This window comes from Gigantopelta aegis, chromosome 11 (genome assembly GCF_016097555.1).
Source record: "Gigantopelta aegis isolate Gae_Host chromosome 11, Gae_host_genome, whole genome shotgun sequence".
Lineage (NCBI taxonomy): Eukaryota > Metazoa > Mollusca > Gastropoda > Neomphalida > Peltospiridae > Gigantopelta > Gigantopelta aegis.
The window spans coordinates 33,287,228-33,313,638 of record NC_054709.1 but is presented as its reverse complement, the minus strand read 5'-3'; the positions used below and the strand labels follow the sequence as shown (position 1 = coordinate 33,313,638).

The 26,411-nt window shown below is 38.0% G+C and overlaps 1 long non-coding RNA gene across 1 annotated transcript; it reads left to right on the top strand.

The window, feature by feature from the left end:
* Nucleotides 1-8,833: 8,833 nt before the first annotated feature.
* Nucleotides 8,834-24,895, top strand: LOC121385230. The gene is made up of 3 exons (XR_005959513.1): nt 8,834-8,937; nt 21,362-21,398; nt 24,536-24,895. It is a non-coding gene; the product is annotated as an uncharacterized LOC121385230 (long non-coding RNA).
* Nucleotides 24,896-26,411: the final 1,516 nt, after the last annotated feature.

Here is a 26,411-nt window from a genome sequence, read left to right as displayed (position 1 = left end):
TGGTTTGTGCTATCCTGCCTGTGGGTAGCGCAAATAAAAGATCCCTTGTTGCCTGTCGTAAAAGAGTAGCCTGTGTGGCGACAGCGGGTTTCCTCTCAAAAACAGTGTCAGAATCACCATATGTTTGACGTCCATTAGCCGATGATAAGATACAAAATCAATGTGCTCCAGTGGCGTCGTTAAACAAAACAAAGTGTACTTTACTTTTTATTTTACTTTACTTTTGGTTTCACTTTACTTTTTACTTTATTTTACTTCACTGATTCATTTGACATGTCACCAAACGTCATTGCCACAAATATGCTCATGCCAAAACAAAAAAGTCAAAAGTGAAAAATGAATATTAAGATAAACTAAGATTTATATTATGTTTGCTCCGATCCCGACTCAAAATGACAGAATTCCAATTTTTACGCAACCTATCCAACAATGATCGTGTTTAGAAGAATAAGCTCCGACAGCTACACGTGACCTAGGCAATGTCTTTCCGGACGTTTCCAGTCGGTCTATCTCGGAGGAGGTGCGCGCGCAGCCTTAGCTTGTCGGCAGCTGCGAATTTGGTCGGCCACTTGAGGAATTTTATGATTGTATACGGTACGAAGTGACACTTTTATTTTCTTCAAAGACCGCACTTGAGAGAGCCGGGCCCTGTGTTTGAGTAAAGGGCTAGATATCCCAGTAAGGGTGGTTTAAATCACAGGCGCTTTGACGGGTTTACAACCTCGCCTGATCATTTGGAGGCGAAATATGTTAGACGTTATCAGGAAGGTCACGAAAAGTTCTCTCTCTTTCTTACTCACTTTCTCTTACTATGTCTCTGTCTTTATGTCTGTCTCTGTATCTGTCCCCCCCCCCCATCTCTCTCTCTCTCTCTCTCCTCCTCTCTCTCTCTCTCCTCTCCTCTCTCTCCTCTCTCTCTCTCTCTCTCTCTTCAACCCTCCCTTTCTTTCTCACTTTCCTTTTTTCCCTCTCTTCTCTCTCCCTCTCTCCCTCCATTCTCCCCTTCCCTCTCTCTCTCCTCCCATTCACACATGCTCCTCTCTCTCTCTCTCTCTCTCTCTCTCTCTCTCTCTCTCTCTCTCCCTCGCCCCCCTCTCTCTCTGAGTCTCTCTGCCTCTTTCTCTGTGTTCTCTTCTCTTTCTCTCTCTATGTCCCTCGCCTCTCTCTCTTCTCTCTCCCCCCCCTCTCTCTTTGTCATAATAGCATAGACTAAATAGATGATATTGTAATATTATACATAATTATAAAGTATTATTTTAGATAGTTACTAAAATACGAATGGACATCCCCCATTCATTAATATTTATTTACACATTTCAAATATTTATTTACACATTTATCATATTTATTTATACATTTATCACATTTATTGATACATTTAAACATATATATTTCTACATTTAACATATCTATTTCTACATTTAATATATTTATTTATATATTTAAACATATTTATTTATACATTTAAACATATTTATTTACAACATTTAACATATTTATTTACACATTTAACATATCTATTTATACATTAGATTATATTTTGTTGCGTTTACTGGTATTTAGTTCATTTACTGTAGTAAATAATAAATTACTTTTTCCAGATTATAAGTGACTTAACATACTGTGAAACCATCAGTTTGTAACAAGACTTATTGTCGTTAGTTTTATATTAATTTAGCCTCGGCACTAAAACGTCTAACATCATTGTAAATAATGACATTAATAATGTAAATCACCACGGTCATAAATATTGTTTAGCTGCGTAAATTATGAATTAAATTTGAATCATTTAATAATAATAGTATTAATAATTAATAATAATAATAGAGCCCGATAAGAGAGTGACTTAGGCTCCCCCCACGACGAGTGACACCATCAGTTTGTAACAGACTTATTAGTAGATAGCGAGAGAGAGAGAGAGAGAGGGGGGAAGAGAGAGAGAGAGAGGGGGAGAGAGAGGGAGAGAGGAGGAGAGCGAGAGAGAGAGAGAAGGGAGGAGAGAGAGAGAGAGAGAGAGAGAGAGAGAGAGAGAGAGGAGAGAGAGAGAGAGAGAGAGAGAGAGAGAGAGAGAGAGAGGAGAGAGAGAGAGAGAGAGAGAGAGAGAGAGAGAGAGAGAGAGAGAGAGAGAGAGAGAGAGAGAGAGAGAGAGAGAAAGACCCTGTGGGTGGGGCAGAGACAGACAGAAAACAAACATCAAACTAAGAACTGGAAGATAAACACTAAAGGGCCACACTATAGTCAGTTTTAGTCGAATATTATATAATATTACACATTTCTTATTTGAATACTATCAATCATTTTCGAATATTAATTTTCATTATTAATAATTTAATATTCACATATGACCATATGAATTTGCATTTATTTACTTCATTCCCTGTACTAACCTTGAAATATTATATTTGCAGTTGCTTATTTCATAAAGATATATTTAAGAACATTTGAAATATTATATTTGCAGTTGCTTATTTCATAAAGATATATTTAAGAAAATTTGAAATATTATATTTGTAGTTACTTATTTCATAAATATATATTTAAGAACATTTGAAATATTATATTTGCATTTATGTTCTCATTTAAATGTAGTACATTTGAACGATTGTATTTGTTTATAGGTGGAACAAAGACCTGTTTGTAATAGGTATACACAGACAGAACATATTTAGCATCATAATGCATTATATGCAAGCAGCGCCATTAAAGTCTCACCCTAGTTTCAACCCGTAAACATTGACATTAAGTTGAGTTAATCGACAAATGTGTAACACATGCAAATAAAGTTACACCAGAGTGAAACAAAGAGTCCGTGACGTGAACACGGTGAAATACCCTTGATAAATAGACTAGAACTCCACTCCGTGACTGTTACTTCTCAGACGAACGTAAGTTTTTAAAGATATAAAGAAATGTATTTTGTGACATCAGAAAACGGCAAGATGACCAGCAAAACATCGGATATACGGTAATATATAATCTAAACAATAAAAACTATGTAATGGCTGATTTCAGTTATCAAAAGTGGTTCTAATGGTGACAATTATGTCTTAGTGTTTAAAAACTAGGGTCGGTCGCTTTAACTATTATAAAACAGTACATCTTCGACGATAGAAAAATAGGATCTATTACGTAGATATATTAACACACACACACGAACATAATTATGCTATGTTTTAATAATAATAATAATAATAATAATAATAATAATATAATAATAATAATAATAATTGTATATATTGTTACTTATAATATACCACATAAAAATTTGAAGCGAATTTCTGTTTGAAATTGGGATGTGTGTAACGTTTATTTGTGTGTGTGCTTTTTTTTTTTTGTAAATTAGCATCGTGTATGTACTTAGTATATACTATTCTGACTGTTATATGTGTTGTCTGCCAGAAAACTAAATAAATATTGTGAACACATTTATAATAAAAACGAAAACAAAAGTACAAATACGTAAGGTAAAAAGTAACAATGTATTAAAAAGGAAATCGCACAAAAATGATGGAATGAATTAATGAATGGATCAGTCGATTAATTAATTAATTAATTATTCAACTCTTCGAATATTTACCGTTTTCTTTATCATTGTGGTAATGCTTTTCTCACATCTTTTTCTTATTTAGTTGTTTCTTTGGTATTTTTCTGGGGATTTTTGTTTGGTTTTTTGGGGTTGTTCTTTTTGAGTGTGTTTTGTTTTTAACACTTTGAAAATTATTAAGTCAGACATTTTATTTATGCGCAGACGACAATAAACAATTATGTACATCGTCTTTGAAAATTGTCTGAAGCGTATCCATGGTAACCGATATTAACATCTAGATAAACCATAAATGAGATATGACCAGTTTACATCAACACCTAGGTATCATAATATGCAATTGTAATCCAAAAGAAATACACTCGTGCTTGTGTTTATAGTGAAACAAAAAGCCTTACCCTCCAAAATGAAAATAGTAATACTGTGTTGGGTATGAGACAGAAACCGAAATATAGCAAAGCATAACAGTGTTAGTATTTTTAAAACAAGTTTATCCGTATTTATTAAATAAGCTGCTTATTAAGCAAAACAGTTATATAAACATAATTATACAACCAAGTAGGTTAATAATAACTAAATAAATTAATTAATTAATTAATTAAACAAAAATAAAACAAAAATAAATAAAAAATACAGGCAGTATAAGAGAATATAAATGGTGGCAAATATAAATGCATACAGTTTAGAAATATGAACGGATAAATGAATGAATGAACGGATAAATGAATGAATGAACGAATGAATGTATGAATGAACGAATAAATGAACGAACGAATGAAAGAACGAATAATTGAATGAGTGAATGAATGAATGCACGAACAAACGAACGAACGAATGAATGAATGAATGAATGAACAATTGAATGGAGGAGCGCACGAAAGAAAGAAAGAAAGAAAGAAAGAAAGAAAAGGGAAATATATGAACACAACTTGTGGACGAGTTGTGTGAATAATAAATGTAATATTATATGAGCTATGCTTACGAGTGCTAAACTCGATTCAAATATCAGTATGTGACGCTACACATTTTAATCGATATTCTGTTTGTATATTTAATCATTTTTGAAAAAAAAAGAAATTGTTGTTCTTACCGTGCCTTTTTCTTACCAAAATAAACAAATAAATAAATATTACCAAACCTTTTTTTCGTAGGATACTAGATAAATAGATAGATAGATAGATAGATAGATAGATAGATAGATAGATAGATAGATAGATAGATAGATCAAATCAATAAAAAAATAATAAAATAAAAGAAAATAAAAGAAAATAAAATTAAATAAAATTAAACAAAACAGAACTGAAAATAAGAGATAAAAAAAAAAACGGTAACGAATAAACCAATTTTACTGGCACCAGTGGCCTAATCGATCGCACAGTAACTTATCGAGTTGGCGAGTGGAGAACACAGAGAGAGATAAAGAGAGGTATATTCAATCACCACGATTACTGGTGCGCAACGAAAACACGGCGACCGCCCGGATTTCGGTAAGGGGAAGAAAACCGCGGCTGTCACTTCGTGGCCTGCCTACTGTCCAAACCCCTTCGCTTGACGGGCAATGTCAACAAACCAATTTGTTAGCACGAAAGAGCATACATGGTTTGGCGAGAAGAAAATCATCGGAAGCGCGTGTTCCCCTGCCATGAATTCGGCCGCCATCGCTAGCGATCTGTCATCGCCAACAATGAAAACATGCGGCGAAAAGACGACTCGGAAGTCGGACAAAGATAGAGCATCTTGAGGCACTTACCGGGTGTACGGTGGTTCTCCATTTGTCATTGCCGGGCCTTCGCTAGTGTTCTTTGCCACCGCTCGTACGTTACCACTTCGGTTTGTAAACAAACAACCCCCGTCGACGATTATTAACGTAATCCGTAATGAAAAGGTAACTCCATTTTTAAACATCAATATTTCATTTTTATTTTATTTTTTTATAATTTAAAAAAATAAAACAAATAATGTTTAAATAAAAAATAAATAAATTTATAAAACAGATGTATGTAACGTTCAATCACCCGGATGTATATATTCTCCTCTGGATGGGAGACCTTATTTGCTTCCTAGTGCACCCTGACATGTCACGTGACCGCGTTGTGGCCAATCGGACGGGCCCGTGCCATTCTGCGCCTAAATCAAAACCATAAAATGTTTTTCTTCGCCTTGAGGTATATGAAATGTGAGTTTGGCGGTGATCGTTTGTCTGTGACACGCAGTTATGGCCTCATTAAATTGATTACAACATCCTCTGCGCATTAATTCAAAGAAGACTCACTTGGCAGAACAAATGCGATCTTATTTTTATTTATTGGGTTATTTAGAAACGATTTGACGTTTACTTGTTAAAGGCGCAGACTCTAGTTTCAGCCCGTGAAAATACACACTAATTTTAGTTAATCTAAAAACGTGCATTTCGATAAGATTATAACAGAAAGAAGCTAAAGTCTGTGATGTTTAAATAGGGAAACACCGTCTAAAAATAACTAGAGCTGGTCTCGATAACCATTACTTCACAGACAAACGTGCGTTTTTTAGAATTATGAAAAATGCAATTCGGGGTATTGCAAAAACCTGGATGACCTGTACCTCTTCAGCTGTATGAAAATTAATATTCTAAATAATAAAATCGCGCATCAGACAAGAGCTTTACCACTGGGCGACGACCGCCCCCCCCCCCCCCCCCCCCAAAAAAAAAAAAAAAAATAAATAAAAAACATCCCAAAACAAACAAAAAACAACAACACAAAAAACAACAACAAAAAACCACCAAAAAACCCACAACAAAAAACAAAAACAAAAACAAAAACAAAAAAAAAAAACAAAACAAAACAAAACAAAACAAAAAAAAAAAACCCCACAAAAAACAACAACAAACATACAAACAAACAAACAAACAAACAACACACACACACACACACAGTGGGGGTGGGGTGGGGTGGGGTGGGATTTAGCTCAGTTTATTAAGTGCTCGCCTGAGAGGCTGGCATCGCAGGATCTAACCACCTCGGTGGATCCATATAATTGATTTTTCTTTTCTAACCAATGCACCACAACTGGTCAAAGGCCGTGGTATGTGCTTTCCTGTATGTGGAAAAGTGCATAGAAAAGATTCTTTGCTGCATTAGAAAAACATGTAGCCGGTTTCCTCTGATGACTATGAGTCAGAATTAACAAATTTGTTCTAGTGGTGTCGTTAAACAAAACAAACTTTGGTGTTTAAAGGTTTAAGGTCATAAACGTAAACATCTGCAGAAAGACAATGTAACAATGCCAGGGAAAATACCCACACATTAAAAAAAAAAGAAAAAAAGGACAGACACTCAGTCGAGGGGAAGGCAAATATAACAAAAACGTCTTGATAGTTTTTCAGTTTAAGGTCGTCAAAGCAAAATTCTGAAGAAAAAAATTAAATACATGTCAGGGATAAAAAATGTAAACAAAAGAATAAAACAAAATACAGACACTCAGTCAGAGCGGCAGCCAGATATAACAAAAACACGTCTTGATATTTTGCAGTTTGTAGTCATCAAAGCAACATTCTGAATAAAAAGCCCCACAAGTATACACCATGATCTAATTGTACAAAACTACAACCTTTGTACGACGTAATTCCAAAATTGCCGGACTCCGCCGAACGTCATGTGTGTTCTGTGTCCTGTGTTGTAAGTATCTGAGATAAGGACTAAATTCGATACGCGCAATTACGGAGTAGCGCGCCCTCGCCACAATACGGGGGTGGGGCGAGTCGCCGGGTACAAGATCGTATCTGGAATCCAGATCACCAAACACCACACAGTGATACGTGGAAGAACTTGCCTTTAATACCCGCCCAACCCCAACGACCACAAGCGCATCGTGGAGAAAACAATATACGTATAACATATTTCCTGATACACCCTAAAGCAGAGTTGAAGCGAGCAGACGTGTTAAAACAACAACAACAACAACAACGCTCGCTGTAATCGTTTATGACATCACACTACACCTACAGCACACAGCTTATTCGGGTACAGTTTGTTTTAATTGTTTAACGACACCACTAGAACATATCGGCTATTTGATGTCAAACATTTGGTAATTCTGACTCATAGTCATCAGTGGAAACCCGCTACATTTTTTTTTTCAGCAGCAAGGGGTCTTTTATATGCATTTTTCTACAGACAGGAAAGCTCATACCACGGCCTTTGACCAGTTGTGGTGTATTTGCTGGAACGAGAACAAACCCAATCCGTTGAATGGATCCACCGAGGTGGTTCGATCCTGCGATGCAAGCACCTCAGGCGAGCGCTCAAACGACTGGTAAATCCCGCCTCATCTCGGGTAAAACGCCGGCAGACAGCTCAGTCGGTAGAGCGCTCGGCTGAGGTACTTGCGACGTAGGATCGAAACTCCTCAGCGAACACATTATGGAGATTGTGTTTTCCTCCGTCGCGTCCAATGCCCCACGGCCGTTATATCAAAGATCGTTGTATGTTCTGTCCTGTCTGTGGGACGCTGCATATAAAAGATCCCTTGTTACTAATCGAAAAATGTAGCGGGTTTCCTTTCTAAGACTATATGTCAAAACTACCAAATGTTTGACATCCAATAGCCGAGTATTAAAACAATCAATGTGCTCTAGTGGTGTATCAAAGGCTGTGGTATGTGTTGTCCTGTCTATGGGAACGATGATGTAAAAGATTCCTTGCCAATAAATAAATAAAAATGTAATGGGTTTCGTTTAACATGACGCGTCAAAATTTACTATGTGTTTGACATGCAATAACCGATGATTGATAGACAATTCAATGTGCTGGACTGGTGTCGTTACACAAACTTTAACTTTTTTTTACTGGTAATGAACGGATCACAGTTGCAGCCAATCACTAAATTATTTCCCTTAAACAGAGTATCCTTTTTTATTTTTTTCATCTTGTTTGTCAGCCCTGATTTAAGTAGAATTATATGGAATGTTAAAAGGATGGGGTGGAATAAGGCACCTCCTATAATTATGCAGTAAAAACATGGCTGATTTGGCCTTTCGTGAACGCAGTTTCGAATACTGTATAATACTTTATTTTCGCGTTTTTCGCGTGTGAATGAAATTCGTGAAAATATATTCCACGCGAAAATAAACTTTTTATAAAGGCCGACAAAAAAAGTATAATATGTAGTCTCGTTCAACTATACCACATTTGTTTCCGATGTACGAGGCTAGTAGTAACAAAGCGGTGCTCCCTCCTGTCACAGAACTCAGTAGGTGGCGAAGGTGTTTTTTTCCCCTTTAGTATGATGACGTCATTTCCGATAGTAGAATGACGTCACGTGGGCTAGTCTCTTCTTCCAAAGTAGAAGATGAAACATTTGATTTTTCAGTCTGGTTTTATTGCTACACAAGTTAATGTTGGAACCCCCAGGTAGGTAAAAATAATAACAACAACCCCCCCCCCCCCCCCCCCCACACACCGAAACATTAATGGTCAGGTGTGAACCAACTGTCTGAAATTCTATTTACGCCCTCTGAAGGTACAAGTACGTCCATCTGAATGACTATCTCTGACATATATACTATGACCAAAAAAAGGTTTATCAATCTGGTTTAAATAAAAGAAAACTTGTGAATTTAAATAGGACATTGAATTTAACTAATGCATCATTTGCCAGTTTAATAAAAGGGAGATTTTCAAAATAAAATGAAATGCGTACCTGTCACGTCATTTAGTGTAGCTTGTCGGTTAAAGTACAATGCAATGGTACCCATTTTTACAAAAAAAATATATATCTATTTAATTTTAATAATTGACGCATAATGCAAAGTGAGTAATTGAAGAAAGGAGAAAGCGGAATATTTTAACATTTTATAAGACTTTACGCCAAAATGAAGGACCACACTTGGAGCTAATCAAATCGTACGCGAACGTCGTCCGTGTCTACTGTCGCTGAACGCAACTCGAGGTTGGTAATGGGAGGTCGCGATTGTAATCAAACACCTTTTCAGGGAGTTATCTCTGAAGGGGTGGGGGGGGTCGGTTTTGTTGCCAAATATGATAATTCGCGTACCTGGATGGAATAATTGAAAGGTAGCGAGTATGGACGGAAGAAACCCGATCCGATGTTGATGGTAACATGGCAATTACGCGGTGCGGTGCGCAGTTAAACTGGAGGAAATTACCCGATAGGAGAGAGACGCTTGCTGCTGTATGGACTTAATTATAAAGGGAAGAGTTGTTTGGAGCAAAGAGAAAACATACACTGCTAAACCTTCGTGTTAGCTGAGATACAATAACACACTGACGACGAAGAAACGAAGGTAGTAACAAACATAAATGTCTACAATTAAATAAACAAGACGCACAGAAGTACAATAAAATAATAAAAGGAATAATGAATGATACCACTAGAGCACACTGATTTATTAATCATCGGCCATTGGATGTTAAACATTTGGTTATTCTGACACGTAGTCATCAGAGGAAACCCGCTACATTTTCCCATTAGTCTTAGAGAAGAAACATTTTTTTTTATGCGCCATCCTATATATAGAATAACACACACCACGGCCTTTGATATTTACCAGTCATGGTACACTGGCGGGAACGAGAAATAGTCCAAATGGGCCCACCGACGGGGATCGATCCTAGACCGACCGCGTATCAGGCGAACGCTTTACGCCTGGTCTGCGTCCTGTCCCACGCATGGATCTGGACCCTATAAATGACTAATTGTTTACTTTTAATAATCGTGTTTTTCTTTTTCTTCTTCTTTGTGTATGCATGAAAACAAAAAGGATATCTTGTTTCTTGATGTACACATACAAACAAACACCAAACACAACACATGTACACCAGTTCCATCATCTAAACTGGAGGAACAGATACAATTAACATTTACCGGCCTCGGGGGCGTCGTGGTTAGGCCATCGGTCTACATGCTGGTAGGTACTGGGTTCGGATCTCAGTCGAGGCATTGGGATTTTTAATCCAGATACCGACTCCAAACCCTGAGTGAGTGCTCCGCAAGGCTTAATGGGTAGGTGTAAACCACTTGCACCGACCAGTGATCCATAACTGGTTCAACAAAGGCCATGGTTTGTGCTATCCTGCCTGTGGGAAGCGCAAATAAAAGATCCCTTGCTGCTAATCGGAAAGAGTAGCCCATGTAGTGGCGACAGCGGGTTTCCTCTCAAAATCTGTGTGGTCCTTAACCATATGTCTGACGCCATATAACCGTAAATAAAATGTGTTGAGTGCGTCGTTAGATAAAACATTCCTTTCTTTCTTTCAATTAATATTTTCCCCACACAATCAGTTATCGATTTTTATAATCGACCATCACAGCGGTTCAGCTAAACCGATCAATTATCGATTATAACCGATCACTGGAACATCACTAGTCATTGGACTGTTCTGTCCCGGTGTAATAGCCCAAAATATACCCCCGCTAACCTATACCCGGGGTATAAACTGGACTAACCCAGAATACACCCTGGGGTATAAAACAGGCTAGCCCAGAATATACCTAGAGTTTTAGTTCTTTTAAAGCGTTTATTATTATTTATTTATTTATTTATTTATGTATTTATTTATTTATTTATTTTGTATACAGGTTAGTAAATAAAAAATGAGGGTTAGGGTTAGGGGTATAAAACAGGCTAGCCCATTTTAACCCCGAGTATAGTTTGGCGGGGGGTATATTTTGGGCTGTTACACCGGGTCAAGTTCCTGGCTATCTGGAGACAGGGCCCGGGATGGGCATGCCTGACACCTTAGGGGTATATGGTCATGTTAAAAAGTCAAGTCATTGAAAAATCTTCATTGTACTTTAAAATTAAAAAAACCCAAGTCATTTGATTCATAGTATCAATACAATTGTCTAGACTTTTGAAATAATGTAATATTCTAAGAAACGCGTCTAGTTTTATCTTCCTGTTTCATTTTTAAAAGCGTATCATACGATTCATATATCAATACGATCGTCGAGCAATTTAATTTTCCCTTCTGCTGTTAAAAGCGTAGCGTATATCAATATATTCTCTCGATTTTCCAAGAATGCAATTTTCTTTCTTTTTCTCTGTGACGAACTATTTGTCGAGGGTGAAATGGGTTCAGAGATGAATGGATATATTGGCCGGCGAGATACAGGCGTCTTTGATGTTTGGGTTAACGGTAATTTTATCATTGTTTATTACCGGATGACGTAGCGCGTCCTACGGAGCACTAGATTGCACCCTGCGATCGATTGCAAATCAGACATGGCGACACTCAAAGAGGCGAGCGGAGATCTAGTCGGCCTCAGTGGTGTCGTGGTTAAAACCATCGGACATAAGACTGGTAGGTACTGAGTTCGCAGCCCGGTACCGGCTCCCACCCAGAGCGAGTTTTAACGACTCAGTGGGTAGGTGTAAGACCACTACACTCTCTTCTCTCTCACTAACCACTAACCACTACCTACTGTCATAAGGCTGGTAGGTACAGGGTTCGCAGCCTGGTACCGGCTCTCACCCAGAGCAAGTTTTAACGACTCAATGGGTAGGTGTAAGACCACTACACCCTCTTCTCTCTCACTAACCACTAACCACTACCTACTGTCATAAGGCTGGTAGGTACTGGGTTCGCAGCCTGGTACCGGCTCCCACCTAGAGCGAGTTTTAACGACTCAGTGGGTAGGTGTAAGACCACTACACTCTCTTCTCTCTCACTAACTACTAACCACTACCTACTGTCATAAGGCTGGTAGGTACAGGGTTCGCAGCCTGGTACCGGCTCTCACCCAGAGCAAGTTTTAACGACTCAATGGGTAGGTGTAAGACCACTACACCCTCTTCTCTCTCACTAACCACTAACCACTACCTACTGTCATAAGGCTGGTAGGTACTGGGTTCGCAGCCTGGTACCGGCTCCCACCTAGAGCGAGTTTTAACGACTCAGTGGGTAGGTGTAAGACCACTACACTCTCTTCTCTCTCACTAACTACTAACCACTACCTACTGTCATAAGGCTGGTAGGCACTGGGTTCACATCCCAGGACTGGCTCTCACCCAGAGCAAGTTTTAACGACTCAATGGGTAGGTGTAAGACAACTACACCTTCTTCTCACTCACTAACCAGCTAACAACTAACCAATTGTCCTGGACAGACAGCCCAGATAGCTGAGGTGTGTGTGCCCAGGACAGCGTGCTTGAACCGTAATTGGATATAAGCACAAAAATAAGTTGAAATGAAAATGAAGATGGTCGTAACGTGTTGTCGTTATGAATCTATTGTGCCTAAATCCACCCTTTCACGAATATGACATGATGTACTAAACGTTAGTCTGTAAAGCTTGTCTCCCAAAAGTAATTTATTCATCCATCTGGAAGTCCACCAATCCATCCTTCCGTCAATCTATGTGTTTGTTAATCCATCCATCCACTCATCAATTCATCCACTCATCAATCCATTCACTCATCAATTCATATACTCATCAATCCATCCACTCATCAATCCACCCACCCATCCATCCATCCATCCATCCATCCATCCAATTATTCATCTATTTCCTCTATCATCCATCCATCCATCCATCTATCCATCCATCCATATTTTCATATATCCATCTATCCATCTTTTCACCCATCCATGCATCCATCCAACTATATATCCACTCATTCATCCATCCATCGATCCATGAATAAATCAATCAATTTAAACATCCAACATTCACCCATCCAATATTGGCCTATGTTGCTCTTTGCTGTCGCCTTGACGAAACCCGATTGCCAAAACACGAATTATTTTGTGCCGTAGACAACACGTCATACACTGGTGCAGTTACACCCTTCCTTCGAGACAACGCCCAACGTGTGTTATCTGCGCATGCGCATACAATGTGTTTTAACAGTCACGTGATATACAGGAGCCTCGTATCCAACCAACTGATAGTAGCTTGTATAAAGACTGTCACGAGCCTAGGTGGAGTTGTGCTTAAAGCTTTATATATTTAATTTTATTATTTTGGAAAAGCGCTTTAAAATTTATTAAAAAAACACTTTTTTATTGTTTAGGCCGTAATATTCAAAACTGACCCGGAAATAATTTTTGTCCCGAGTCATGTCCCTGGCTATCCAGAGACAGGACCCGGGACAGACATGTTCGAAACCTTCGTGGTATATGAGCATGACAAAATTATCCGCTCCGCTCCGCTTAAAGCCTTACGGTTGATCGGTACCGGTGAATTTTAATGGATCGATATAAGGCCACTACCCCGATTTCTCTATCAATGCCGACTAATAACTAATCGTTCTGTAGCGCGCCTGAACCTAATTCGGATGCAAACACGGAACTAATATAAAATAAATAATACAACAGAAATTGTAGAATTTGATGTTTCATAAGTCACAAATATCTTTATGAACACTGACTTACTTAGGCTATATCAAATTCGATTTCAAACACGCGTTTGTGAATCCACACCACGGCCTTCTGCGATATCATTCCAAGAAAGGAATTTTATGTCATGGCATGTCATAGGGTTTTACGTGCACATTCAGAACAAGCTGTTGTAGAAAGGAATTTTAAAGTTTGTTTCTTTGTATACCACTTGAACACATTACTTTATCAAACATATACCAATAATCATTTGTAATATATAGTTTTATAGGAAACTAGCCACAGGTTTTTCACCTTTTAGCTTCAAGGTATCTGTCAAATGCACTACCCAAAAGGAGCTAACCTCGCTCTGGGTAAGAAATGATACGGATATTCAACCTCAGTACCTTCTAAACTCAATTTATCGTTCCAGCCAGTGCACCACGACTGGTATAACAAAGGTCGTGGTATGTGCTATCCTGTCTACGGGATGGTGCATATAAAAGACCCCATGCTGCTAATCGAAAAAGAGTAGCCCATGAAGTGGCGACAGCGGGTTTCCTCCCTCAATATCTGTGTGGTCCTTAACCATATGTCCGACGCCATATAACCGTAAATAAAATATGTTGAGTGCGTCGTTAAGTAAAATATTCCCTTCCTTCCGATGGTCTAACCACTGCGATCCCTAGGGATATTTCAGTCGCACCATTCAGACCAGAAGTGCATGCCACATGCACACATCCATTTCACGTTTAAACATGCAGCTCCTGCCTTGGCGCCGTCTATGACTTCGCCAGCGATTGGGTCTAACTAAACTCGAAAGCTCTATTAAACTCCCTTACATTCATTTCAACTTATGTTCGTGCTTATGTAACAGAAAAATCAACCTCCACTGCGGGGATTCAAACCACGGACTCTCAGTACGAGAGTCCAGCGCTCTAACAACTGAGCTAATAGGAAAATTCCCACTAGCTACTGCCAGTAGGAACACTTTATACAAACACTACTACACATATATCCAATTAAGGTTCAAGCACGCTGTCCTGGGCATACACCTCAGCGATCTGGGCTGTCTGTCCAGGACAGTGGGTTAGTGGTTAGTTGGTTAGTGTTTAGTGAGAGAGGAGAGGGTGTAGTGGCCTTACACCTACTCACTGAGCCTTTAAGAACTCGCTCTAGGTTGGAGCCGGTACTGGGCTGCGAACCTTGTACCTACCAGTCCGTAGTCAGATGGCTTAACCACTGCACCACCGAGGCCGGTGAAACTCTCCTAAGCAACATTACTACATCCTTATATATATGAGGCGGTACGTAACCCAGTGGTAAAGCGTACGTCTGATGCGCGATCGGTTTGGGATCGATCCCCGTCAGTGGATCTATTGGGCTATTTCTCGTTCCAACCAGTGCACCATGACTGGTATACCAAAGTCCGTGGTAGGTCCCATCCTCTCCGTGGGATGGTGCATATAAAAGATCCCTTGCTACTAGTGAAATGAAGCGGGTTTCCTCTCTAAGACTATATGTCGAAATTACCAAATGTTTCAAATAAAAAAGCCGTGATTATAAATCAATGTGTTCTAAACCGTGCGATCGTAAAGTTGCGAGACTTTTGTGAATTCGCCTAACGGGCACATGCTACAGACTCAACCACTGGACTATTTGTTCTAATTTGTGAGCCTCTTTCGTTTCATTTCTCACTTATGTCCAATTAAGGTTCAAGCACGCTGTCCATGGAACACGCCTAAGCTACCTGGGCTGTCTGTCTAGGACAGAGGGTAAGTTGGTAGTCGTCGTTGTTAGAGAGAGAGAGAGAGAGAGAGAGAGAGAGAGAGAGAGAGAGAGAGAGAGAGAGAGAGAGAGAGAGAGAGAGAGAGAGAGAGAGAGAGAGAGATGGTCTTACACCTATTCATGGAGTCGTTATACTTGCTCTGGGCGGGAGCCGGAATCAGGAGGCGAACGCAGTACCTACCAGTCTTATGTCCGATGGCTTAACCACCTCACCACTACTCCATTTCAATCGTCTACGTCATTAAAACTGTATATAAAATACAATAAGCACCTACACCAATACAAACATATTAACTGATTTCATTAAAACAAATTTGCATATAATACAAAACAAGTTACCTTCGTGACACGGAACTTGCTACGATTTCTCTAAGAGCCAGTCGATTTTTCAAAATGGCGCCGCGAAGCCATAACGTCTGTGTTCCTGTGCCATTCACTTCGCTCTGGCTGCGAATATGACGCTATTTAACTATATTTGATCTGTCCCAGTATGTCAAGAGAGAAACACACGTTATAAAAGTGATTTATAAATAATTATTCCGAGTGGCTGAGCGATCGGACTCAGAACAATTTACAACCAGTGTGTCAAGTGTGTGAATGCTGCCCGTTTATCGCTGGGAAAAACCGGCAGACTTCCATGTTTTAAATTTTATTATTTTTTTTAAAGGTGCATGATCGTCTGAAAATGTGCATTTTACTTCTGACCTGGTGCTTATAAACCTTTTAAAGTCTAGACTCGAGACTAATAAAGTCTGAGATACTAATGTCATGGCAACGCAAATACAAATTTTATGCGTGTGACGTCACTAGATATTGAGTCTGTACGGGGACATGACGTAGAATAAGCTGATGTGTTCGCCTGAGTTCGATACCCGTCGGTGGACCAATTAGGCTATTTCTCGTTACAGCCAGTGCACCACGACTGGTATATGAAAGGCCCTGGCACGTGTTATTTGTCTTTCGTGATGATGAATGCACAATACCCCTTGCTTCTAACGGGGAAATGTAACATGTTTCCTGTCTAAGACTATTACATAATTGCTAAATGTTTGACATCCAATAACCGGTGATTAGTAAATCAATGTTTTGTAGTGGTTAAACTTTGTGTCTTATAAAGTAAGTTTATTGTTTAGAATATTCGTTTTTGTTTGTAAACTCTGAGTTCTTTGTTGTTCTAATGTCAACAGAAACTCCAGACGGGTTATCGTACCATTAAGAATAATTCTCGATCTACAATACTAGTATTATTTTTACATTCAGCGAGTTCTCAATCGTTCTAACGTTTACAGAAATTCAAGGCATGATATCGTACCATTCCGTCAAATTCTCGATTGGTCGAAGTGCATATCGGTTTAAAAAATATTTAAGATAACACCATGGCACTGCCTTCGTAATAAATAAGACAGTGCACCACAACTGGTATATCAAAGGCCGTAGTATGTACTATCCTGTCTGTGGGATGGTGCATATAAAAGATCCCTTGCTACTAATGAAAAGATGTAGCGGATTTGGTCTCTGTGACTGTCAAAAATGACCATATGTTTGAGATCCAATAGCCGATGATTAATAAATTAATGTGCTCTAGTGGTGTCGTTAAACAAAAAAAACCCTTTCTTTCGTAATAAATAGACTAACAGTATTCGGTTTACAGTATTTGCGGGTTGGAACGACTTCATGCTTAGTGAAATGATTTGTTTAAAATTATCGGCATCGGTGGTGTCGTGGTTAAGCCATCGAACATAAAGCTGTTAGGTACAGGGTTCGCAGCCCGGTACCGGCTCCCACCGAGAGCGAGGTTTAACGACTCAGTGGGTAGGTGTAAGACTACTACACCCTCTTCTCTCTCACTAACCACTAACACCTAAGAACCAATCCACTGTCCTGGACAGACAGCTCAGATAGCTGAGGTGTGTTCCCAGGACAGCGTGCTTTAACTACAAGTGGATATAAGCACGGAAATAAATTGAAATGAAATGAATGAAAATGTTTAAAAATGCAAGTCCCTGCTTCTGCGAGTCTGTGTAGTAATAATATTAAGTAATTTGTGGAGTATCCAACGAATTTACTCAACGGTAATTCAATGGTAACTGACGTTACGTTTTAAGCCAATGTTTTAAATTTCAAATACCTGCATTTTCGTCACTATTGAAACTAATGATCACTTGTTGTTACGTTCATATCAGATGGTCATAAACTACTTAATATTCTAGTAACAACCCCCCCCCCCCCCCCCCCACCCCCCCCCCCAAAAAAAAAAAGCCAACAAAACAAACATAGACCGTGATGACCATTTAAATGACCGTCACTGACGTTACAAAAAGTTAATTTTTGGTAATGTCAGTCACTATTAATTATATGGTCACCAAAACCGCTCATGATGATAGCTTGTTAATTTTAATTGCATCATTACGTAGCTTATGGTCTTCAAATATGGACCTAACAGTAAAACATATTTGGGTACACAAGTAATTAAAATACACGTAGCCTATTTCAAATTCACAATGATCAGTCACCATTTGTTTGTTTGTTTATTAAGCTTAGCGACATCACTAGATCTCATTGATTTATTAATCATCGGCTATTGGATGTCAAACATTTGACTATTTTGACATATGAACCCGCTACCTTTTTCCATTGGTAGTAAGGGATCTTTTATATGCACCATCCTACAGACCGGATAGCACGTGCCACAGCCTTTGATATACCAGTCGTGGTGTTGTAGCGAGAAGGAGAAATAGCCCAATGGACACACCGATGGGGATCAATCTCAAACCGACCGCGCATCAAGCGAGGACATTACCACTAGGCTACGTCCCGTCCCGTTAACAGCAATACACGCAGGAATATAACAGTAACCAAACATACAGGTAATTGAAATTCGCAATTACAGAAAAAACGTTAACGTCATGATCAGTCAGCGTGGATTTGTCGTTATGACTATGTGTTCTGAAATATATTTTACATGATTAGGCGTGGGGAAGAATTACAGTCTCAAGCTAGACGATGCAAGAGGTTTGTGTGTCTTTAAATCCTCAATCAGGATGTAATTAATACTCTAATACCTTCGTCCAGTCCTGAGAAAGATATATGCGATATGATGGGCTTCCTCATTCACAACATACATGGCATCGGACATATATACATGAACTAGGAATCTCCATGGTAACCAACTGTGCTCCACTACTCTATAGGGACGTAGATCAGAGGTACAGCGCTCGCCTGATGCGCGATCGATCGAGGGTCGATTTCCGTCGGTGGAAATGTTTTATTTAACGACGCACTCAACACATTTTATTTACGGTTATATGGCGTCAGATATATGGCTAAGGACCACACAGATATTAAGAGAGGAAACCCGCTGTCGCCACTTTATGGGCTACTCTTTCCGATTAGCAGCAAGGGATCTTTTATATGCACCATCCCACAGACAGGGTAGTACATACCACGGCCTTTGATATACCAGTCGTGAGACGAGAAATAGCCCAATTGGTCCACTGACGGGGATCGATCCCAGACCGACCGCGCATCGAGCGGGCGCTTTACCACTGGGCTCCATCCCGCCCCTATATCCACTGAAGGTTCAGGTACGTCCGTCCTGATCGCCACCTTCGATAAATGTCGGTTGTATCGACCGGGGTAGAAAGGGTGACATTTTAAATAATAAACTGTAAATTGTGTTCTCTATAAATGTAATATTATAACTAAACATCTTACAATGACCGCGAACTCATTATTAACGCTTTAAATTTGCAAATGAAAACCGCATTCTCCTCGAATATACTTTCCTGAGTTTGCTGCAGTTTTTTAAGATGTTATCGACTAACAGAGACTTTTTAACGATTGTAATTACATATCAGAACAGAACAGAACTTTATTTACTCTCATGGCCCCCATTCGGTGGCATCAGAGGAACATAAATAATAATAAACATACAAATTGTCAAGATGATTTCAGAAACATATATACCACGATACAAACAGATGAGCAGCTAAATATTAAAAACAGTTAAAATTACACGTAAGTCAAGAAGCACAAAATTGTTTGTTAATAACTGATATAAACTTACACAATTTTTTAAGAACACTAATACGTTTTGAGCTGAAGAGTTGCTGGAATTTGTATATATTTGGTCTATTTACATAGCATTTGTTAAGATATTTTAATCTTTCTTGTCTAAATGTTTTGCATATAAATAGATAATGAAATTCATCTCCAACAATATTGCTATTACAAAAGCGTACAGTTTCTATTTGTCCACCTCCCAACTGGTAAAAAGTGATTTCAACTCGTAAAAAGTGATTTCAACTCGTAAAAAGTGATTTGAATTTCTAAATCGAAATAATGTTGTGTACATTGTTTTATCCAGAATGTTAAAATATGATTCTAGTTCCAATTTTTCTTTAAATATTCTATAAGTAGTTCCTTTGCTGGTCGTAAAGATGTCATTTCTCCATGTTTGTAGATACTGATCAGACAGTCTTCTCTTCACAACTCTTTTTAACCACTCCACTGATTTAAATGACTGCTGGTCCCAAACGTTATTCAATCCAAGGTGGTAAAATAAATCTCTGATGTTAATTATCCATTTATAATGCGTACGGAATTGAATAAAATCGTAATACATTATTTGGTAAGCCTTTACAGATGGTTTTAGGCTTTTAAGCCGTTAACAGTCGTGACCAAAAGCAAATTATTCTTAGATGTATTTTCAGAGATAGAGGTGTTCTTCCATATTCACCATATAAAATATCAAATATAGTTTTCTGCATAAAATATAAGTGGATGTATATTAAACGTGTTTCTGATCGTTCTAATATTTGTACTAGGTTAAAGTTCATTTTATTTCCTAAAAATTTGTTTTTCGTACGTACGAAATTATTTGAAGACAAAATCCAGTTTGGGCTTCATACAAATATTGAGATGATCAGAAATACATTGAATATACAGATACTGATATTGTAAACAAACAAATATAGTTAATATGTAAGTTTAATCGTAGAAATATTTTATTAGTCGGAAACATCTTACAATGCAGCACACTCAGGAATGTCCCTTTAACATATTCTGACGTAATTTATTCTGATATCTTTTGTAATGTAATAATTGTCTAGTCAGTCTCCATGCAATTATATTTAGAAAACCCGACATTGGTTGTCTCGCTGTACTTTTCCACCGGCTTCGGTGGCGCAGTGGTTAAGCCATCGGACTACAGGCTGGTAGGTGCAGGGTTCGCAGCCCTGTACCGGTTCCAACACACAGGGAGTTCTTAAAGGCTCAATGGGTAGGTGTAAGGCCACTATACCCTCTTCTCTCTCACTAACCACTAACCAACTAACAACTAACCGACCCAGGTAGCGGACCCAGGTAGCGGAGGTGTATACCCAGGACAGCGTGCTTAAACCTAAATTGGATATAAACACGAAAATAAGTAGAAATGAAATGAATGTACTTTTCCGAGGATTCTATCTGCATGTTCTGTGTCCTTATTTGTAAGTATGTAGCAGGTTGTAAACCTATAAACCTGCCAAACGTTTGGTAGAAAATCAATAAAGAGAAACCTTGAGAACATTCTGTGGGCACAAGTGGGACTATATATTATATTAAGTGGGGCGTAACGCAGAAATTGTAGGGCTCTTCTGTTTAGCTCACGATTAAAATAAAAATTATATCATGATTTTTTTTGTTTGTTTTTTTTTTGTTTTTTTAGGATCGCGTTATTTGATTGGTTTGTTGAAGTCACGTAGGTCAGTTTTGAATTTATATCTGTAATGGGTTGAACTTTTATTTGTTTTAACAGTTTTAATTATTTTTTTCTGGACTGATTCTGACAAGTGTAATTCAGTTAGTAAATTGTTGTATGTTGCTATTTACCTTGTTTGTTGGTGCCAAATACCTATTATGTTGTTGTTGGTGTTTTTTTGTTTGTTTGTTTTTGTTTTGTTTTTTTGTTTTTGATTTGTTGTTATTTTTTTTTTTATTGTTTGTATGATTATTGTAGTAGTAGTAGTAGTAGTAATTGTAGTAGTAGTAGTAGTAATAGTGGTGGTATTAGTTGTTGTTGTAGCAGTAGTAGTAGCACCAATAGTAGTAGTAATTGTAGTAGTTACTACTAAGTAGTAGTTGTAGTAGCAGTAGTAGTAGTAGCAGCAGCAACAACAGCAGCAGGAGTAGCGGCAGCAGCAGCAGTAGGAGTAGTAGTAGTAGTAGTAGTAGTAGTAGTAGTAGTAGTAGTAGTAGTAGTAGTAGTAGTAGTAGTAGTAGTAGTAATAGTAGTAGTAGTAGTAGTAGTAGTAGTGGTAGTGGTAGTGTAGGTGTAATAGTGGTGTAGTGGCAGTAGTAGGCAGCAGTAGCAATAGCAGCAGTAGCAGTAGCAGTAGCAGTAGCAGTAGTAGTAGTAGTAGTAGTAGTAGTAGTAGTAGTAGTAGTAGTAGTAGTAGTAGTAGTAGTGATAGTGGTAGTGGTAGTGGTAGTGGTAGTGGCAGTGGCAGCGGCAGCAGTAGCAGTAGCAGTAGTAGTAGCAGTAGTAGTAGTAGAAGTTATGTACGTACGTAGTAGTGGTAGAAGACATAATGATAGTTATATTTTGTATGCATACTTACCTTAATATAAAATAAGATCTCGTCTTTGCTTCAACTCTGGTAATCCAAATCTGTTTTATCTCAGTGTTATTTCATTTTGACAATAATCCATAATCCATATGCCATGTATTTATAATCCTCTTGACTGGGGGTATTTTGCTTTCCTTTTGTCTTTTATTTTGTTTTCTTTTTTACCTAAAAGTTTCTAGTCTCTTATACTAACTAATACGTTGTAATTATACCAATAGTAATATTTACAATAATTGCTAAGGCTGTGGCTTACAGAAATAGTTACATGTTTTATTTAAGTTGGAAAGTTGTCATGGAAATTTTGCAACAAACAGAAAATTACAGGAATTCCAAACTAGTAAGCATTGGATTTATATAACATTTTGTATTTGATTATGTCTACGTATGGTTTTTATAAACTTGGCTTCCTTTTATTATAAAACAAACAATAATATTTTTAATCCATTGTGCCAAAATCTGAAAGTTAAAATATAAGAATATACTTTATCGAAGCAATTGATTATGAATCTTTTAGAAAGTTAAATTTCTGAAGAAAACAAAAGTATTTCAAAGTAAATTAAGCTAAAAGACAAAACGTAAAACATTAAATATTTTTGTAAACTGTTTTCTATATTGATTATGCAAAACTGTTACCCAAACATGAAAGATGTATACGAGATACACTAAAACCACTATAGATGGAACACTTTTTAACAGAACATATCCATCGGTACACCATCCAACATGTATATATATATCCTTTCGTCTTGACTTTGTTTCAACAAGTAACCGCGGCTTACGATTCAATAGCAAAAAGGTGTGAAAACCGTGTCACATTGACAAGCGTTATACATCATCGTCGTTTCGTTTCGCCGCCGGCGATGCCGTTGTAGACTAGACGGTAGAAGGCATGATGACGTTACCCGGTAAATAACGTCGAGGGGAAAGGTTAATGGATGTATTTTCGTTGGAATGATTTAAACGGTACTTCCACGGTTGAAAGATGCGTTGGAAACACAATGGCAAACAATCGAAGCTTTCTTTTGCTGGAATGTCCGGCGATTTGTTCCTCCGCTGACTGTTATGTATGGTTATTGTATTTTTGTTATGTGATGGCTATTGTGTGACCAAGTGCAGTTAATTCAACAACTCCCGCATAATTAGAAGTCGCTGCTTTTCAGAATGCATTTAAAAGGAACATTAAAGTTTGTTTGTAAAGTTTGGTTTTTTTTGGTCTAACGACAACACTAGAGCACATTGCTTTATCAATCATCGGCTACTGGATCACAAACATTCGGTAACTCTTACATATAGTGTTAGGATGTAGCAAGGTTGTTTATTTATATGCACCATCCCACAGAAAGGATAGCACATACCACGGTCTTTGAAACCAGTCGTTGTGTAACAGCAATTTTATCAATTAAAATAACATAGTAAATACATTTTTATTTTCTTGTTTAAAATGTCAGTGTCGTTATAGTGTCGTGTTTCTTGTTATAATGTTGTTTTTTTTCTTAGCCCAAAATGTATTTTACTTCAAAATAAGTCTGTATTAAGAAGTAAAATTAAGTCTAAGCTAATACAAACACAAGGACGCGTTCGATACACAGGGGTGGGACGTAACCCAGTGGTAAAACCGATCGCTTGATGCACGGTTAGTCTACGATCGATCCCCGTTGGTGGACCCATTGGGCTATTTCTCGTTATAGCCAGTGCACCACGACTGGTATATCAAAGACCGTGATATGTTCTATCCTGTCTGTAGGATGATGCATATGAAAGATTCCGTGATACTAATGGAAAAATGTTGCGGGTTTCCTTTCTAAGACTATACATCAAAATTACCATATGTTTGACATCCAATAGCCGAATATTAATAGATCAATATACTCTAGTGGTGTTGTTAAACAAAACGAACTTTAAACAATAAGCTGTATTGAGAATGTAACTTTAGCAGTTAAAAGATTCATAAAGTGGAAATATGTTACTATGTTTACAAACTCACGATAGTCCAGTTAATTTTGGCGCATAAATAATATAATATATGGGTGGCCGTTAGATATCCTTCGGCGTCTTGCAAAGCCGTGTTTGAAACAGTATCAGAAGAACGAACACACGATGAATATATTTCAATGAGTTTTAAAATAATCTGATTTAACGGAAACGACTATTCTTTTACTCCCACATCCTCAAAATGTAGTACAACATATTCTTTTCCAGCTTATGTACGGTGTTTGATCTTGTACGTCATTGTAGACGCCGCAGATCTTACCTATCTGTTGTGTTCATTTCAGTGGACGGTTGAGATCAGATATGAAGGCCGGCACCAGAAAGCAGTCAATCGTGCGTGTTTAAAAGGACCTTCGTAGATACTGGACATAGCCGTATGATACTATAATAGAAGGTTCTTGCAAATGGATGAGTAATGAAAAACAAAACACTGTCAACCGTCTATCATGGGGCCATTGAAATACTACACGAGTGACGTTTTCTATTGAAATCCAGTCGAGGTGGGAGTAAATGTACATTTCTTTTCCCCACAGAAACAATTATGGTAGCTCGTGTTTTATCAGTCATGAAACACTAGATGACAATTGTATATAGTACAATACAAATGGTGAGATTGCTTGAAATAAACCAATATATGAACCAAATGATTGTTTGTGTCCTGTTTTCTGCTTTTTCTTCTTCTTTTTTTTCTTTCTTTCCTTTTGGTGGGTGTGACGGTACATGCTCTTAATTTCTTTTCGCCTGTGGCGACATTAATTGTTTTAGAGGGCCGTGTGCAGTTCCAACGTCACTTAGCCCAGGTGGGCACCTTGTTACGTAATACCTTCGCGCGACCGTGCATCCCAATATGCACTTAGTCCAGCTGTGGAGGCCATGTGGCCAGTAGTTACGTAATACCTCTGCGAGTGCGGTTTCGACGACCGTGATTTTGGCGACTGGCGACAGAATGTCTGGTCATCTAGGAAAATATACCGACTCTGGGAGAGGTGGAAATATCAGATGATAGGTGAGGTACCGCGTTGTGCCCCCAGGCGATATTCGCTGTCTCTGGAGAGTTTTGAATAAATAGCTAGGATTTTAGAGATATCGGGAAACATAGGAAGGCTTCCAGGGATCGCTGTGCGTCCGGACTAGTAAATAATTGTATTTCTGCTCTGTGTATAACCTTGATGTGATTGATGTGACTTTAAATATTTTAATACTGTATTATACCAATATTATTTAGACGGTGCTGCCGGTCATCTGACGCAGTAAACTGTAGGCTCGCTGTCTAAATAAATATATAAAGCTTATCCAGTCATCCTAGAGGACCTAGGTAAACTGTAGGTTATTGTCTTTATTGTGATAGGTACCAGTATTAATTTTGTGTTACAAGGTTACTGAATGAGTAGTTAAGGGTTAATTAAAAATTAACCAGTTAGGAATAGAGTTGTAATTCCTTTATTAATTAAGTTCTCCTGGAAGCGTTTCTCAATTATCACACGTTATTGAACGAGTAGTAATGGTTAATTAAAAATTAACCAGTTAGGAATAGAGTTGTAATTCCTTTATTAATTAAGTTCTCCTGGCAGCCATTTCTCAATTATCACACGTGTGGGTGTTGTGTCACGGTGAAGTGATTAGCATACTGTGTAAACTAGACACCTAGAGATGAACTAATTAAGTGATCAGTTCTGGGTTGTTATTATTTGTTGTTGTTAATTAACTACTGCGGCAGTACATTGGTCTGCGTAGGTTAATACAGATTCCAAAGTGTATTGTGTTTTTGTTGTGTTTTCTAGTGAACTAAGCGTGCTATAATAATATATACTTTATATAAGATCTTATCTCTGATCATACCTAGACGAGCCAGCGGGTATAACTGCCTGTTACAGAGAGATCTAATAGATATACAGTTAGGAGAGATATTTGGACAATCGTGTTGCATTCAGTTACGGGTATTATAGGATCCCCGTGACAGTGGGGGTGCATGTTTTTAGGAGTGTTTTTTTTTTGTTGGTTGGTTTGTTTATTTTCCCGATTATATATTCCTCTTTTATTGATGGTAGCAAAGATACGAAATGGGATTAATTTGAAATATAACACGTATTTTGTTTCAAAGCAGTGATCTTAAAAGCGTCTATTTTGGCATGCTATAAAAGATCATATATTTAATAAAAG